The following is an 18147-nucleotide window of genomic DNA, read 5'->3' as shown; positions in this document are numbered from 1 at the left end:
ACACAGACCAAGACCAAGTCAGGAAAGAAGCTCGGTGCCAGGTTATAGCACAATATGCTAATAACTTAACACAAATCATATCAAAGGCCTCTTAGTCTCTTAACCCCACCTGAACTGAGCACATTTTTCCCCAGTTTGGCTTTACCCAAATCTAAAAGCTTCTTGAAAAAAGTGTCAATATCGCAACGAAACGAGGATGAAAATGCAACAAAAAGAAAAGAAAAAGAAAGCAATAAAAAAAGTGATAAAAAAGTGACGAAACGCAAGAAATAAGTGACAAAACAAAGCAACAAAGAAGCAACAAATGCACGACAAAAACATGCCAAAAAAAGAAAGAAAAAGAAAGAAAGAAAAAACAATGAACAGGCGACAAAAACACAACAACAAAAAATCTATAAAATCACAACAAAGACATGGAATAAAGCAGCTGTAGTGCCACACAAAAGTTACAATCAGTTTTGTGGGTCTTAGCTTAGGCTATAAGCTCCAGAGGCTTTCTGATTTAGGTAAAGCCGAACAGCAGTACTCAAAAATGTGAAACATACAGTCAATTCCTTTACATTTCTTTGCAGAACAGCCACTTCAGTCATACATGACGTACAACATGGCATTTGTTGAAAGTGATGCTTTACTTCGGGCGACAATTGACAATTGGGGGGTTCGGCCCTCGGTCTTTTGACGATGAAGAAAATTGGCCCTCCATGAAGCAAACTTGCCTACCCCTGTAGTATAGTACTGATAAAACTAGGTATCAACAATCATCAAATCCTTCTCTAACAGGCTGCAGGCCAGAAACACCAGACCCCCCAGTTAGAGATTGGAATAATTTTAAAATCTGCTTTGGCAATGTCAAAATATTCGGTGTTTCGTACATTTTTTCATCAAGATCTTGTATTGATGATGGGAGAGTGTGATGATTTGGGATGCTCCTTCTCCAGCACATCCCAGAGATTCTCAATGGGGTGAAGATCTGGCGTCTGTGGTGGACATCAGGGAAGAAGAAATCCACTGATGGAAGAACCTGGTCATGCAGGATGTTCAGGTCGTCAGCTGATCTCGCTTTACCTTTGCCAGAAAGTTGAATTGTTGCGGTGTTGTGAGTTTACAAACACTGGTCCAAATGGTCGACCTCTCCCTGAACGATTCCAGCCGGCGCAGGCCCAGATTGTTGTCAGTGCAAATGTTATTGGCGCTGTAATGTTACTGATCGTGACTGAGCGCACGCATAAAGACCAGACAGGTACGCATCAACTCGTCTAAGCTCAGGTAAGAACATATTTCAGTATGGAAAAACGGTGGCCTGTTCCTTTAAATCTGGGTGGTCTTTATAATAATTTCAGCTTCTCTGCCGTATTTAACACTTATTCAACAACAATATTTGTGGAAAAGACAATATTATATTTGGCAAGTCTAAGCAGTGCTTGGGGGCGGATGGTCATCACAGGGGGATTGTGGGTCCTAATACCAACCAGTAGAGAACCACTGGTTTGAGGTTGTTTAAGGTTTAAGGTGTTTTGTCACTTTCATGGCCTGGTTAGTACAGTCACTGCAGTTCTCGTGTATATCTATTCATTGATCATCTATCCTTTTTCGCTCTTACTACTTTTTCAGTGCTGTGGCCACAGCCTATTTGTCATTTTGTTTACACCCTTAAATATACCAAGATGCATTGTTAATAGAATACTATATGACGGTTATCTTGATGTCCTGATGTTTGTATTTCTATCTACTCGATGTCAATGTGTATTTATGGATACTTACATAGAGACACACTATGTTATGTAACTTATGTGATGTACTACTCTACATCAGAGACGCACTTTATCAATGTATTATGTAAAATGTAAAGTTTCAAACCAATCTGTTCTTCTCTGATTGGTTTATAATTGTCACATGTCAAGCCAATCAGTCTGTGGCACACATTGTCTGATGAAGGGCCAGGACGCCCGAAACGTCACCTAGGTGTAAGCAAAATTAAACTTTCCTGCTTGGGAGCTAAGTGAGCTCTGCAGACCTTTTCTTATTTACTCTGATTAGTAAATCAGCCATGGTACTACAATAACACTTGAAATTCCATCCATCCATTTTCTTCCACTTTTCCGTTGCCGGGTCGTGGGGGCAGCCGTTGGAGTTGCCCAAATCACATTGCACCGGCCCCTTATGGCTCCCCCTGCAGGTGGTGGGTCCACAGAAGGACGGCCTCACGATTCAAACCGGGCCTTTTGGTCACTCATACGGGGCTTCTGAACCCCTCTTTGTCTGACCCGTAACTTAGGACCTGTTTGCCATGGGAGACCCTACCAGGAGCACGAAGCCCCCGACAACAGAGCTCCAAGGATCATTCAGATGCTCAAACCTCTCCACCACGTTAAGGTGGCGGTTCCAGGAGGGGAACACTTGAAATTAGCACATGCAATAGAAACAGTTATAAGTGGAGCTGTGGACTTGTGGTATTGTTGATAAGAGGCAGAAATCTCAACTGCACCGGCTTTTTGCATGTGTGTAATGTTTTGTAAATCAGGACAAATATCTTTCAGGCCTGTAACACTTTCCTTGACACACTCCCTTTTTGTTTATAGCAGAATCTAACAGAGTGCACGTCCTCCCTGTGTTTCTGTGGCAGAGTGGTGACCGTATCTCCTGCCTCTCAGACACGAGGTTGAGGGTTAGACTCTTCATTTCTACATTTGATCATTCGTTCCATCAGGTCCTTGTCATCACAGTCGTTCACCATCCTTAACTCTGCTTTTCATATTCCGCCAGTGTTTAAACCTTTCCAACAGAAAACCCTCATTGGTTTTAGCCGCATTTGCATCTGAGCCTTTTAGCGCTCGCTCGGTCTCGGCCACAATTGGATTGGCTCGACGGCACAACCCGCCAACACCAACAAAAGCCGCGGTGACTGCGCAGCTTCAATTCGATATCAAACCAACATCTGTCTTTTAAATTCCCTTTTCATTGCGCTCTGGCCGGTCCCGTTTGTTTTGGGCGCAGGTTTTGACGTTACACCAAACACTGGGTTGGAGATTGACGGACAGCCGCGGCGCTTTGGGGCGAATTCTTTCGTAAACCCAGTAAATGTTCCATCAGGCGGACCACACTTAGAGCGACCGCGGCCTTTTCATGTGGCACGGAGGAAACCGGAGACGTGCGCGGTGAGCCTGCCGCACTAAAGGGGCTTTGAGGGATCCCAGTCTCCCCATAACACTGCACAAAAGGAATGACGACCAACAGACTTCAATTTAGAGTCATCAGCTTCATTTGATAGTTTAAACAAACTCCTTTAAGGTATGGTCATCATTTCTCTTGAATAATACACAGCAAACAAGAAGTTCTTAAAGGAATATTTCAGGCTTTTTGACATAGGGCCTCATTTCCTAGTTATCCAGAGTATATTTGAAGAGTTTCGTGGCGCTAGGCTAGTGCAAGGCTAGCACATTTCTATGGTATCAGCTAGCCTGCTCCACTGTGCACCTGAGGCAAATCACTTATAACGCCAGACTAACCATATAAATGTCTGTGTCCATAGAATCAGTTAAAAGAACTTATATTTGAGCAGCGTCAGCTTCGTGGTTGTATAAGCTACGCAGCGGTGGAGTGATCTGCAAGAAAATAGTCCCTCAAAATGCGATCATTCATGTGATGCAAGGTCAGTTATATTCCAAAAATTATTCTATGGACACAGACATTTATATGGTTAGTCTGGTGTTATAAGTGATTTGCCTCAGGTGCTCTGTGGAGCGGGTCAGACTGATTTTAATGCAGGCTAGCTGATACCATAGAAATGCACTAGCCCAGCGCCACGAAACTCTTCAAATATAGGAACTGCATGAATTACAAAAAAAAAATATCTCCAGAAATCAGCAACACTCTGGATAACTAGGAAATGAGGCCCTATGTCAAAAATCCTGAAACATCCCTTTAAGAGTCAAAACCTTAACCACGCTGGATTGTCACGAGATCTAAACTTTCAGTCTGACAAAAAATGTTCAGGTTCAAATCCACTGGTGACTCCACTGGATCACGCTGCAGTTTTGTCGTGTTGTTGTCGCTGGTTCTACCTTTGTCAACAACAACACCACATCAACAAAGGAAAAACTTGAGGCTCGCTGTTCTGTAGCTGCAAAAACAATGAACATTTTTGAAAACTAAACATGTAATAGCTCTACTGCTTGGTTGTTTAACTACATTTTGAGCCTTTGCTGTGATTGGCAATACAAAAATAAGGGTAAGCCGGGTCGCTTTGTTGACAAGAAACTTAAACTGCACTGGTTGCGCCGCAGCTAGTCCTCGTGCTTCACAGCAAGAAGGCCCCAGATTCGATTCCCACCTGGACGGGGCCTTTCTGTGTGGAGTTTGCGTGTTCTCCCTGTGTCTGCGTAAGTTTCCTCCGGGTACTCAAGTTTCCCCTACCACTAAAAACATGTACAATGGTACAATCTTCCAGCCAGGTGATTCTGACCATCAGCCAGGCTCCACATATGGAGATGGGTCCCCGGAGTCGCCCACTCTTCCTTACAGCAATCGTTCCCAGCCTGGACAGACCCTCATGTCATTAATTATATTATTTAAGCAAATATACTGTATATGTTAAAGGGACTAGACCTAATTTTGAACCTTTTTAGTCAAACTGTGACGAAATTGGTATTGGTAAACCCCTTTTCATCACATACTGATCACATATTTGGGTTGACCATACTCAACATCAACACATCATAATACGGCTACTTTTACAACATACTTTTATGGGGCAAAAAGACTACAGGTGCATAAAACACAGCAATTCCGGTTTATTTGTTTGAAAGAAATACTTTATTTTCACATTTGTGGGGGCCACAGTTTTGGACTCGGGAGTGGAGGGGGGCCTTTAAGGAAAAAATGTTGGGGATCACTGCCTCACGGGTGGCTCCAGTGGCAGTGACGAATGGGTCAAATGAAAGAGGACACATTTCCCTATGGGGACAATAAAGTGCACCTTAACCTTTAAAGCCAAGTCAAAAGACAAGTACAGCCTGTTGACCTTTATTCCAACACTTATTTTCAATACTTACTGAAACTGACTAAAATTAGACTAAAACCTTATTGAGTTTTTGTTTATTAAAACTTGACTAAATCTAATGACTAAAATGTGACTAAAACTAAAAGCACTTTCATCCAAAACCAAGACTAAAACTGGGAGTGCTACCAGAAACAACACTGCTTTTAATGTAATACATTTGATCTGCCGTCTTGTGATTTCCATAGTGAAGAACTATGAACTGCCTTGTGTATAAATCGTGCTCTACAAATACACTTGCCTTATCTTGCCCTGATGCTTTTTCCGTGCAAAAGGGGAAGCACTTAGAGTATCTTTCACACACGCAGGTAAATTGCAGCAGATTACAGATCTTGAAAAGGTTACGACATTTCCTCAGACGTCCACAGTGGGTGAGTTCGAGTTACTCCCTTCCATCTGCAGATTCAGTCTCCCATTTATCAGACAATTATCACGCGAAATAATCAAACATTCCTCTGCGTTCAGATTTGATGTCATTCCCATTCTCGTCCTCCTTTTTGCAGTGTGCTCGTCAGGACGGGCCCAAACCGCGGCCCCTCGGCCCCGGCGCAGAAAAGGCTTTCCAGAGAGCGGAGCCAAGAGCCGCGGCGGAGATTCCAGCAGCTCTCCCACATGTGCGAGCTGCAGCAGGGAACGTCCAGTGCTCAGAGGGAGAGGCTGAAGTGTCAGGCGCGTGAACGCTCGCTCAGGGAGGTCAGCTGCAGACTCCATTAACGCCGCACTCCGCTGGACCACCGCTCGTGTGGTTTATGTAGAGCCTCAGGAGCCTCAGGAGCAGGTCCCCCTCATACTGCTGGATTATCACCTTGTGTTAAAATCATGTCATGAAGTGGCAACAATAATCTTTCTCCGGAGTGGATTTACATTAGAGCGGTTTCCACAGCTGCACTTTTGATTTAGAACCTCATCAGCCAAATCATGCAGTGTTTGTGTAGGCTCTCAGTCATACAGGAGAGTTCCATCGGAGACCAATGCTCTGGGCAACAAGAGCAGGGTTGCCAGGTCTCGACAGCCGAACCCGACCAAAAATATCTGAAAAACATACGGCACGGCTGGAATTTTCAGCCATGTGCTCCTGCGATGACGAGAAGCCGCCCCTGAACGGTGGTCAGTGCAGTAAAAACATTTAATTGGGTGCATTTCGCAGAGGTCTTTCGGTTCGCCAGACCTTTAATTTGGCTCCGAAACAATAACGGCAGCTCTTTCTGGCATTTCTTTTCAGGTTATAATCATACATAAGTGAGTGTTTGGTCAGACTTCTTGAGCCACTGTGATTCCGCCACTTCGGGCCAACCTGACCAGCACGTTTTGTTCAGTGCTCCTCGGAAACGGTGCACCCCTGCTGGGTTTGTCCCTGTTTCAGAGCGTGGTGTCCTGCACTGGTCCGCTCCTCCACCTCCTCGGTCCTCCTGCGCTAATCCCTCCGCCTCCTCTTGCTCCTTCTCATCCTCATCTTTGTCCTCCTCCTTCTCCCCTGGCTCTATATTCGTGTAGTATTGTGAACCTTGCAGTAAAATGTACCATCTTTGACAAAGTGTGCCAGTTCAATAAGAATCCTGAGGGCCACCGAAAATTGGTCTGCGGGCCGCACGTTGGGCACCTCTGGGGAGACGGACCACTGATCTCGTCTCTCAGGACATACCACTAGAGATCAGTTCATTTTGAGGGGGGTCATGCCCACAAGTTTTGGCCAACAGGAGGCGCTGTGGGGCAACATTCAGCCTGTTTAATGCAGAGTGAGAGCTATTTTATGCTTATGTGCCCCTCTGTATTACATTTGAACAAATTACACTGTAAAGCAGTGGACTTTTCGGCCTCATAGGAGTCCCAGACCAGAAACATCTGTCGCTAATAAACTAGCTTTGTTTCGCTTTACATTTAGCAAAACATTAAGTTGCCATTGTCTCAGAATACAACACCGATCACCAAACGGGGAAGCACTTGAATATGACAAATGTACAGTATGTGCATATGTATGTGTATATTTGGAGACAGTGGCACAGATAGTAGAGCGGGTCGTCTTGTGATTGGAGGGTTGGTGGTTCGTATCCCACAGGTGCACACTGTCATCGTGTCCTTGGGCAAAACACTGAATGGTTAATGATGTAAAGTGCTTGGAGTGAGAAGCAGGTTGAAAAGCACTACATTAATGTGACCATGTATAGGCTTTAAGGCTTGTGGTCTTTACTCAACTGCATTCTCCCTTATCTAACACATAACCCTAAACTGGTCCAACAAGCAAACCGCTCCAGACCCCAGGGCCAAAATGGTCCCCCTCCTCCCCCTTTGGATGTGTAACGGTTCACTTTTAGCTATGGAAACACCTGCAAAGCGCTCCGGCCCGTCCCGGTCCACTCCCATGGAAATGCCACTTAAAGAGGCTAGATGCAAGGTGTTTAAACTCACTACTGCCATCTCAGGTCTTACATGTAACTGCAGTCTCTATATTAAGCTCGTGCATGACGGCACTTCAGACCCAAAGTAGCCACCTTTTTAGTGACAGTGCAGGATGTTAGAGGCAGTTGTGGTGAACAGGTCGGGGCTCATTCTACACATTAGGACAGTGTTGGAACATGTAGGGGGAGGAAAATACTTAGTTTTAACATTGTTTGTCCCTTATTGAAGTTACTATTTAATCAAAATCATACTAATTCAGGCAAATGAACGGTGAACATTTGAAAATGAAAAGTGGGAGCTGAGCAGGGGCTGTTTCCTTGTTCCCCGCTGCCCGTGAGCCTCAGTAAGCATGTTTAGAATGGACCCTTATTGGTTAATGGAGCATTCAAAGTGCAACCACAACAAACACTGATTACTGGCCATTAGCCCAAAAACCACTTCAGACGTGTCCAGAAAAATCAGCGGGAGCCAAGATGGCGTCCGCGCGGAGCCGGTCGCAGCTGTGGCCTAATTGCGCACAGGCCAATAAGCGCTAGCACCAGTGCACGGGGCTCAAGTGCCGCGAACCTCTAACAATCTAATCACACGAGAGCGATGGGCCACTTCTGCTCCTACAAACTCCTACTTACTCCAATTACACTCGGGGAGCGAGGGGACAGCGCGCGGCCGGAGAGCTAATCGGGCCACAATGATGACGGATATCAAGCAGTGGACACCGCGCCACCACTGCGAAGGAATTAACACCAGGCAATAAGGTTAACAGGGCATTAAGAAGCAGCAGAGAGGAGGGAGAGAGCGACGAGGAGGAGGAAGAAAAGGGGAGTGTGTAATCAGCCCGTAGCGAGCCGGCGACGATTGCCATAACAGAGCAATTGGACGTGAAAAATGGATAATAGTACGGACACAGGCGGCGGGCGGTCGAAGAGAGAAGGTTTAATTTCTGCTGTCTGGAGACGGGAAAGCAAGAGATGTTGCGTGTGATAAAGGAGGAAGGGAAACAAACGTGAGACCGACATGTTGGCGCAGAGTTAAAACAATGTGTCAAAGAACAAGGGCCGGAACAATTAGTAAAACACAGCGTCATCTGATAGTGTTGTCATAAATTTACCTGACAGACAGATCAAAAGGACATGCACGTGTTTTAAACTGGACATACACTGCAAAAGGACATGCACATGTTTTAAACTGGACATACACTGCAAAAGGACATGCACATGTTTTAAACTGTACATACACTGCAAAAGGACATGCACATGTTTTAAACTGGACATACACTGCAAAAGGACATGCACATGTTTTAAACTGGACATACACTGCAAAAAGTCATATCTAGATCATCTAAAATGGCTTGGATGAGGGCTGCTCGATTATTGAAAAAATAATAATCACGATTATTTGTGTCAATTGAAATCACGATTATTCCAACGATTATTTGTTGCCTTTAAAAAAAAGTATTTATTTTATTTATATATTTATTAATTTAAAAAAAAACTATGCTGAATATTTTCTGTTTTCTGAACAGTCATAAAAGTACAAATCATTTCAAGAATGCCTCGATTAAGGAGAGGTCTCTGTTTCACACCTGCCCCCTGCTGGCCAGCCCGCACACCTGCGCAAGTAAACTGAGCAGCGCAGCCTGATGACATCATCACACAGCGCTGTTTGTTTTTATGTCAGGCAAAAGCATAAACCATGGCACGTGAAATGCGAAGGGAAAATAATCCCAGCGCCATGAAATAATGCAAGTCTGCTTTGCAAAAAAAAATAAAAAATTGTAATCGTTTAGTGTAATAATCGAAATCGTAATTGAATTTTGATTAATTGCACAGCCCTAGCTTGGATTAACAATATTTTACCCTAATTTGAGCATTTTGACTCTCCAAGCAGGCACATCTGTCAACAGAATGAGTGTGTATGTACTTAAAAAAAGAGAAAAGCATATTTTTTCTTGTTTTGTGTGGAAAAATACGGGTTCCATTGGCAAATAATTTGACTACTCAAATCAAGGGGAAATGTACTTATTTCAAGTAATTGGTTTTAACAATGATTCGATTACTTTCTGTTGTGTGTGCACAATTGAGCCTAAAAACATTATTTTTAGTTCCTAGCATTGATACTTTACATTTTAGAATAGAATAGATCTTTATTGTCTAACAAAACAAGCAGAAATGTGTCTTTGGACACGGCTCATTAAAAAACATCATTTAAATCAATTTCAAAGATTTTATGGTTTGAAATTACGTCTGTGTAAGGATTAGACGATGGATGGATGGATGGATGGATGGATGGATGGATGGATGGATGGATGACACCTTATTTATCCTTAATAAATGATTAATATACACTTAATTCTTTATGAACAATTCATCAGTGAAGTGTGACTAACACTTAATAACTATTTGACAAGCTTTTCATTATGATTTAGGCATTAACTGTCGTAGTTAAATAGTTATTAACATCTTAACTCAATAACCGAGTGCATTTTCTCCAGTTCAGCTTTACCCAAATCCATAAGATCGCAGCCTATAGGCCAGTGTTACTCCTTTTTTGTTGCCCTTGTGTTGTGTTTCTGTCCCACATTTTTGTTACTTTTTTGTTCCTTGTTTTTGTCACATTTCTGTTGCTCTTTTTGGCTTTTTTGGTCTCATTTTTGTTGCTATTTTGCCACTTTTTTAAGAAGCTTTTAGATCTGGAGAAAATGTGCTCTGTTCAGGTGGGGGTTAAGAGGTTAGTTAAAGAATTGTTCATGATGAATTACGTGTTAATGCATCATTAAGGCTAAATACGGTGTAGTCATTATAAAAAGTCTTATTTCTGCATTGCCTTTTGCTTGTGGACCTCAACCCCACCTGAATGAAATTACAATCGAAACACATCTTTTGACGAAATCAGACCCAGACCGGCGGCACCTCTCCTTCTCTCTCTTTCTTTTCTTTTTTTTACAGTGACTATTTGCTCTTTACAGCGCACACTTTTAACTTTCTAACAACTCCCCGCTCCACTTTTTAAAGATCACAGCTTCCCTTTGAGCTTCATCACTTCTGACAAGGCCTTCGCGTTTCCACTCCCTCTCTCTCCTCCACATCCCTTTACCTGGCTCCCCTCCAAACTCCGAGCAACTGGAAGACATTTCACAGCCACGGCGCAAGAAAAATACTCCCAAAAACCCGATACGCCCCTTGGCTTCACACCGGGAACCTCCAGCGTGCGGCGGAGGACGGAGGAGGGAGGAGGGAGGGGGCACGAGGCGGCTCATCCCCCCCACCCCCCCCTTCCACAGCCAGAGCGCTCCGGTTTGGGGACCATTATCTGCGGATCATCCCCTCTAATCAAACGGACATTCATGGTCGGGACAGGGGCGTATTCCGGCGCTTTTATGTTGCGGGCTCAACGAGGATGTTAATTTTACAGCGATATTATTGCGCTGGGGGGGATTGTAACGGGACACGGGCAGAAAGAGGAGGACGAAATTGTTGCTAAATGTTCCACGGAGCTGGCGGGTCCTCAAACAGGGAGAGACAATGCGGTAATGATGGGCATCAACGCGCACATGGAAGACATTTGAGGATCAGGGGTCACAATGTGGACCGGGTTAGGTTTTGGACAGTGGACAAAAACAGCGTATTGACGACAGAAGGCTCACAGAACAACCAAAGAGACGCAGACTATAGCTTCATCTGCAGAAAAAAAGGACAAACGCTCCTCCTTAGCCGGGGGTGAACTACAAAAAGCACCGTAAATACCAAGCACGGGTTCAAATGATCTTGTTTTGAGTTGTTTTTACTCATTCAGGCTGTTTTTCCTGATCTGACCAAGGAGTACTTTGCTTGTTTGATGCCATTTCAGATTGGTTCTGAGGTCATCCCGCTTGAAATAAGATAATAAAACAGTTCGCTCACAAGGACTCGCATCCTCAATTGAGTAAAAATAACCAAACAAGATGACAATGGCAAATTGTGTTCTGGAGCTTTGTAGGAGACCGAGAACAACGAGCTCTCAGGCCCACTGACCTTCAAGAGAGAAGGAATGAAAAGTAGTGATATAAGGGTGGGAGACCGGAAAGGGCGGAGTGGTCCTGCTCCCGAACTTTAGACGATAAACGTATCTATAAATCAACCAGAAATAAAGACAAAATGTATTGAAACGAGTCAGAAACATCTCAGAACAATGAAATAATCCCAAACTCCTTTCTAGCACTCACGATCCCTCCAGTATGGCCGACATATTCAGTACAATTGTCTATATGCACGTTTGAAGCCAGTGTACAGCTTTGAGCGGTGGCAAAGTGAAGGAGGAAAGTGAAGTCATTTAGCTTATACGTCGTCCATCTTCTATCGCTCAATAAAATGGCCAAATTATGTCTGTTATGAGGAAATGGCCATGAATAAAAACAAACTCCATCTCAGGTCAGGCGTCCTATTCTCAAAGCCCACAAAGAGATGCCAGGTTCAATACCCAGAATGTGTAGAGTTTTTTCTGTCTGGAGTTTGAAAGTTCTATGTGTCTTTTGGGTGACAATAAACCCAAAACATGCACAATGAGGCACTGATTGAAGGGCAGGTCTAATGCAAAGTGTGAATTCCTCACATGGTGACAATAAACTTCACATAATAAATGATGCCACGAGACAAACTGGTGAAATCGGCTTCTAATGCGCGCACAACTTTCTCAGCCCATTGTGTCTTTTTAAAGCAGTACTAAGTGACTCATGCCCCTAGAGGCCATAAGCGGCACTGCAGGTGTTATGTTTTTTTTCAATGAAGATAATTTTTTAGTCTCTACTGTTTAAGTGGTGCTAAACCGCAGTTAGCTTTGCCCATTAGCCTGTTAGCTTCTTCTTCGTGATTCCATTAGTGTGTATTGGGGCCTCCGACCCGTAGGCAGCGAAGTTGCAATTGTGGTTTTCTGGCCAGAGACACCAGGGGGAGATGAAAGACACCCCAATCATCCCATTAACACTTGTATCGGGGTCGGCCCATTAGTCCAACGTCTCATTAATCTGAAATTGTCCCATTGAGTAGGGGTTGGAAAATTAAAAAAGGCAAGAGTCCACTGACCTTAAAGGGGCTAGATGCAAGTTTGCCATTTTATACTCACTACTGCCATCTCAGGTCATAGGTGTAACTGCAGCTTCTATATTAAGCTTGTGCATGACAGTGCGCGATTTTAGAGGCAGTTGTGGTGAACAGGTCTGGGCTCATTCTACACATTAGGACATGGCTGGAACATGTACATTATTTTAACATTTTTAAACTCTGTATAGTCCCTTTAAGGTTAGGGCCAGTGGTTGTACATGGCTCTCTAACCCACAACACAACTGGGTTAGAGATGTCGGACTAATGGCACTTCTGCTTAATAGTCAATTTTTGGACTAGTGGCATGGCACCCTTGTATTACCCCCAAAGGGACGACGGAAAGGATTTATTAAGTTAAACAAGGTAGTAAGTACACCTTAAAAATTGGACAAAGTTGCTAATAATTTAGTCACGTGTCAAAACTTATGTCATTTTGTAAGAGACTTTATTCATTTGTAATAAGGGGTCATTTCATTCAAGCTTTAGTAATGCATTTAAAATTTAGACATGGTTTACACCCAGTTGAGATTTGTCAAATTTCGATATATTTTAGACCACGTTCAGTCTTGATTTGATCTTGGCCTGGTGAAATATTTTAAGAGGCGATGCTTGTTCAGAAAAGTTTGGGTTAGACTTTGGGCATTTCAGAAGATGCACTTACTGTACAACAAAGTATTTTGAATCGTTATTTTGACTTTCTCTGCAACTAAAGACTATAGAAAAGTAAAAAATAGCACCGTGGCCAGTTTACTCTTTCGACCCAGAGACTGCTGAGCGGTGCAGCCCTCTATCGACTTAAAGCTTACTCTCTGTTAGCCTGCCTTTCCTCGCACCAGCTCCAGAAATAGTCCAGGAGTTCTGGCTGCTCGGTATTCCCATCTCAGATTGTTATGCCCTCTATCCGGAGAATAACGGAGGAGTTTTTTAGGCTACCGGGATCAACCAAAACATCTGTGAAGGAATCGGCAGAACCAGGGCGCTGTGGTAAAACCGTGCAACGTGGAGGTCCCCAAAGAAAGAATCAGCCAGGACTCGGAGGAGCGGTACAACCTCAGTCCTTTCGTCTGGTGCCAACCAACTTTGTGGAGCTCCAGTGCTGCCAAAATCTTCCCAGAATTCACTTTAGACGCAAACAGGAGTGAAAAGATACAAGAAACTTTGGTGAGAAAAAGAGTTGGTTAAAATGGTAGCACAAAATACCTTCATAAAGGAACTTATGTACAACAGATATGTACTTTTCTGTTTGCCCGTACCTGTCAAGTTTTGGATTTGAAAATAAGGGAAATTTTCTGGCATTCCGTGCGAGCCGTCCCACCACACAAACAGCGCTCCAAGAGGGTTAAACACGAGTTCAGTTTGGAAAGTTTTTGTTAGAATACAGCAGATTTGTGAGATGATGCTAAAAAGGGGCGTCAGGCCGGATCAGGCTCCACTGTTCAGATCGTACCATAAAGGAAAGAGAACGGCAACATATGGTGTTGTGTGTTGGGGGAGAGACTGGACAAACTAAACAGAAAGGCCTCCTCTGTGATTGGGGCAGCATCAGGAATCTAAAACTAGAACTGCTTATTGACAAAATAATAATCACGATTATTCAAACGATTATTTGTTGCCTTTAAAAAAAGGATTTATTTTATTTATATATTTATTAAAAAAAACTATGCTGAATATTTTCTGTTTTCTGAACAGTCATAAAATTACAAATGATTTCAAGTACGCCTCGATTAAGGAGAGGTCACTGTTTCACACCTGCCCCCTGCTGGCCAGCCCTCACACCTGAGCAAGTAAACTGAGCAGCGCAGCCTGATGACATCATCACACAGCGCTGTTTGTTTTTATGTCAGGCAAAAGCATAAACCATGGCACGTGAAATGCCAAATGGGAAAATAATCCCAGCGCCATGAAATACTGAAAGTCTGCTTTGCAAAAAATGTAAAAAAAAAATGAAAATAAATTGGAAAAAAAATTGAATAAAAATAGAAATTGTTGTTGTTGTTGTTTTTTTCGATTATCCTAATTTTGCAATCGTTGTGATAATCGAAATTGTAATCGAATTTCAATTAATTGCACAGCCCTATCTAAAACATAAACATAAAAAATTATCAATTACAGTAAAAGGCAAGAGTGCAGATAAAATACTTTCAGTGTCATATGCACAGGCAAAAATGACTGTTTTCAGCCTGGATTTGAGCATTGTCAGAGTTGAGGTCTGTCTCACATCCTCGTGAAGACTGTCCCAGTTTTTTGCTGCATGAAACTGAAACGCAGCCTCACCTTGGTTATTATTGACTCTGGGAACCACCAGGAGGCCCCTCCCTGAAGTTCTCAGGGCCCGAGATGGTTCATGCGGCTGTAACATGTCAGAGATGGACTTCGGTGCTAAACCATGAAAAGACTTGTAACAAGCAGAGCTGTTTTAAATTCTATTCTCTGAGTGACAGGAAGCCAGTGCAGAGACCGGAGCACTGGACTAATATGGTCGTATTTCCTGGTTCTTGTCAGGACTCGTGCAGCCGTTATAGTATCTGACCTGCTGGAGACAAATGCATGGATACGTTTCTCTAAGTCTGGACACTATTCCTCTGATCTTAGCAAAAAGCTGCTGATGCTGCTTTAATGTGGCTGTTTAAGTTCAGGTCTGAGTCCATGATTACTCCTAGATTTCGAACCTGATTTTTTTGGTCATAAGAAAAAAAACACACTACTCAATTGAGCTTTTATTGCTCTCATTCATGCAACTTTCTGTAAAAAAAAAAAACTGGCCTAGTTCGAGGTCACAAAGTGATCTCCTCTGTGACCGGAGTTTACAGCTGGTCTGCTCCTTAAGACTTATTTATTAGTTTATTATGAGTTATTTCACAGACTTGTTGCTTTGTGCAGGCTCTCTTCGATCTCCTCATGGACCTGCAGCGGCGGAGAAGACCACGCTGGACTGAAGTGATGATAGTGGGCGTTGCTGTCGCTGTCATTCAGAGGCGTCCGGAGCAAAGTGGAGCAGAACGAACAGGCGGAAGATGTGGAATCTGGGCGTTACTCAAACCATGTGTGAATGAAGCACAGGTATACGGTTTTGATGATTGAATATTAGAGGATCAAAAAAATTGATGTTGTCTCCTTTAGTGGACAAACTTTTCTGGCCACTTTGTGAGGTAACTTTGGGAAAACTAACGCTTGACAATCGCAGCTCATTCTTCTTTAAAATGAACCCTATATTTTTCTCCGGGTGGTGTTGGAGCGTCGGTGACTCACTGGTCTGTCCACTGTCGCCCACGTCTCCAGCCCAGACCCCACACGAACAGGTGGCTGAGAACACTCGGATCACACAAAAACAGGAATAGATTATATAAGGACGTGGCGCCGCGATCGGCCGTCTGTTTCTGAAACGTTATGTTGGGTTTTAATATGTTCGTACGCACTGCTCTGATGAATAAAGGGGAAAGGACACGGTTAAAGGAGAGTCTATGAGGACACTATGCATCCTTCAAGCATGTAAGTCATTCTATTAAGAGATCGGAGTTTCTGAAAATGCCAATAAAGAACCAGAAGGGAGAGCCGCAGCTTTCTGAGGCTCCCACAATTACTGTATGTCACAAGTTTTTCACATTTACAACTATTTGCACAGCTTAACAAATAAACAGCAGCATGGGTCTGTTTAGTTCCTGATAAAAAAACGTTTTAATTATATCACAGGTCCATCCATCCATCCATCCATTTCTTCCGCTTTATCCGGGGCCGGCTCAGACTTCCCGAATCACGCACACCTCCTCCAGCTGTTCTGGGGGGACCCCCGAGGCGACACCAGGCCAGCTCAAAGACACAGTCCCTCCTGCATGTCCTGGGTCTTCCACGAGGCCTCCTCTCAATAGGACATGCCTGGAACACTTCCGGAGAGAGGCGACCAGGAGGCTCTGAAACAGATGCCCGAGCCACCACAGCTGCTCCTTTCGACGTGAAGGAGCAGTGACTCTACTCCAAGCTCCTCCCGGGTAACTGAGCTCCTCACACCCAGCCACCCTGCGAAGGAAGCTCATTTCAGCCGCTTGTATCCACCATCTCGTCCTGTCAATTACCCAGATCTCATGACCATAGGTGAGGGTGGGAACGTAGATCGATCGGTAAATTGAGAGCTTTGCCCCGACTCAGCTCCCTCTTCACCACGACAGTCCGATACAGCGACCGCATCACTGTTGACGCCGCACCGATCCATGAAGATGGGCAAGCCATCTTTTTCCGGTGGAGAACCATGGCCTCAGATTTGGAGGTGCCGCCCCAGAGCAGCTGAAGGTTCTGATTTGTTGAAGCCAACAGAACAACATTGTCTGCAATCACCAGAGGTGAGATCCTGGGTTTCCCAAACAGGACACCCTCCGGCCCCCGGCTGCGCCTAGAAATTCTCACCATAAAGTTCATGAACAGAACCGGTGACAAAGGGCAGCCCTGGTGGACACCAACATGCACTGAGAACACGTCTGACTTACTATATAACAGGTAGCAAGAAAAACGGAAGGCTGTTATGCCATGTTAATGCCCAAATTCCATTTACTTAAAGCCACAAATGCAAAAAAAAAAGAGTGGAACTTTTTTCCTTATCGGACCAAGTTTACTTTGCTAGTTTGAGGACATTTGGAGGACATCCTGAAGAAAGCAGCTTTTTGAAGGTAAACAAACTGCTAGCTTATCAGCTAAACCCATTTGAGATCTACAAACATCTTCTTCTAAGACACTGAACAGTGAAGAGGCACCAAGAGCCCCCACACCTGCAGCACGGAGGAGGCGTCACAAGAGGAGCTACAGGAAACAACAAAAGGGACCAACGAGGAGATGGTGATAGACTGTGGAGGGAGCTGTGCAGGAGGAAGAGGAAGGACGAGGTGGAGCTGACCAGTGCAGGACACTACGCTCTGAGACGGGGACAAGCCCAGGAGGCGGTGCACCGTTTCAGATGATCAGAGGAGACAGAGGGCAGCTACAGTTTCTCCATCCTCCAAGGTCATGCGGGTGGAGTGGCTGAAGGACAACGAGATCATCGACCCGGCCGAGGACAGGAACTTCTACATCACCGTGGACACAACCTGACCATCAAGCAGGCGCGTCTGTCCCACACGGCCAACTACACCTGTGTGGCCAAGAACATAGTGGCCAAGCGCAAGAGCTCCACCGCCGTGGTCATCGTCTACGGATTTCCCATCAACCAGTGCTCCTCCTGTGACCAAAACAGTGAAGATGGCGGCCGCGACACAACCATCTTTCACCAAAGAAAAAAAAAAGAGTGGTGCGCACTGAATGGGTGCTGCTGCCGGATGCTCTCTCATCGAATGCAATTTCTCCATCTGTGAGATCAATAAAGTACCACCTTACCTTACCTTATTTCTCTGAAGTAATCTCACTTTGCATCTTAACCAGTTGGCAGATAAATCACCCTGAAATGAAGACAAAATGTATTGAAACGAGTCCCTAACACGCACCTGAACCAAGCACATTTTCTCCAGTTGGGCATTACCCAAATCTACAAGCTTCTTTTAAAAAAAAGTGTCAAAATAGCAATGAAATTGAGATGTAAACGAGCATGAAAACGCAACAAAAACATGACAAGAAAGTGAGAAAAAAATTACAAAAAAG

The sequence above is a fragment of the Gobius niger genome (assembly GCF_951799975.1).
Source record: "Gobius niger genome assembly, chromosome: 12".
Taxonomy (NCBI): domain Eukaryota; kingdom Metazoa; phylum Chordata; class Actinopteri; order Gobiiformes; family Gobiidae; genus Gobius; species Gobius niger.
This window is presented reverse-complemented; position numbering follows the sequence as displayed.